The sequence below is a fragment of the Petaurus breviceps genome, unplaced genomic scaffold (assembly GCF_028583685.1).
Source record: "Petaurus breviceps papuanus isolate PSGF00001 unplaced genomic scaffold, PetGlider_PUasm1.0 90897, whole genome shotgun sequence".
Classification (NCBI taxonomy): Eukaryota; Metazoa; Chordata; class Mammalia; order Diprotodontia; family Petauridae; genus Petaurus; species Petaurus breviceps.
The window spans coordinates 13,625,724-13,627,013 of NW_027187374.1; positions in this window are offsets into that span (position 1 = coordinate 13,625,724).

Consider the following 1,290-nt stretch of genomic DNA (forward strand, 5'->3'; position numbering starts at 1 on the left):
ACGTGACTATGCAGGCAGGCAGATAAGCCCAAGTACTCATTTACCCATTTATTTGAGACATGGAATGATTATACATTCAGGTGAAAACAGAAAGATCTCATACTTGCAATATGCTCATCTTTTACTCACCATTTACTCTGATTATAGAAATTTGCTATAAAAGGATAAGACATGGAAACGATTATCATTTCCAACTTGTAACCAGACTCAGGAATAGCCAGGTGAATAACATTCCTTTTCAAAGAAACACAATGGGAAAATTGAGCCAGGGGGATCCCATCTTAAATAGAGGCTAAATTTGTCCTCTCAGCTTTTCCAGATTCGGACCTCCTTATCACATTTTCTTCAAGTAGCTTGTGGCATTTCTCTCAGATGGTGGATTATTTACTATTGATTATTAATGGATTATTATGATCCATTAGACAACTCAAAATCAGTTACAGTCCCATGAGCTTTTACCTCAAACAGTAAGTTTCATTAATAACAGCTTAGGGGAAAATTTCCCAGGATTTACATCTCAAATTCAAATTTGTCCTGGTGTAAAATCTAATTCTTAGAGATCACTTCTATATACTTGCAAATTCTCAGCAAGTGATTGTTTAGGAACTCTATAACTCAAACAAGCTCTTTGGAAAATTTACAAAATAAGGGGTTTTCAGGGAACCCTGAGAAGAGGTTTCCTATCCACTCCATCTTCCCTTAGAGCATCTATAGGCTGTGCCTTTTGACTAGCCCTGAGGACTACTCTGAATGGGCAGAACCAATCTGGATAGGCAGGAACTCTGAAAAACGCAGTATATCCCAGACCATCTTCCACCCTCATGGCCAACTTCTGTGGAGAAGAGGCTAGCCAAATCCATCAACGGCCAACTAATTGCCACACATAAGGCCTGCAAGTCACCTTGAATGAAGCCCTTTGGAGATGCATGTAGCCTCACAACTGCTCTTGATTTTGCTAAAGCTATAGCTAGTGAGGTATCAGAAGAGAAAGTTATTGCCAACGAAGACACTGGCACCATCATATTGTTCATCATCAGAAACTACTATCATTTTATCAGTGGAAATAACATTAAAGAAGAGGCATTAACATCTGTTTTGTTAATGAGCACTAAGGACCAGTCAGTGAATCAATAAACATTAACTGCCTACTGTGTGCCAAGCACTATGCTAACTACTAGGGATAAAAAGAAAAGAAAATATTGTCCCTGAACTTGAGGATCTCACAGTCTGAAGGTGGACACAGCGTATCAACCATTACATATGCATAAGGCGATGTTCAGGAAAAATAGG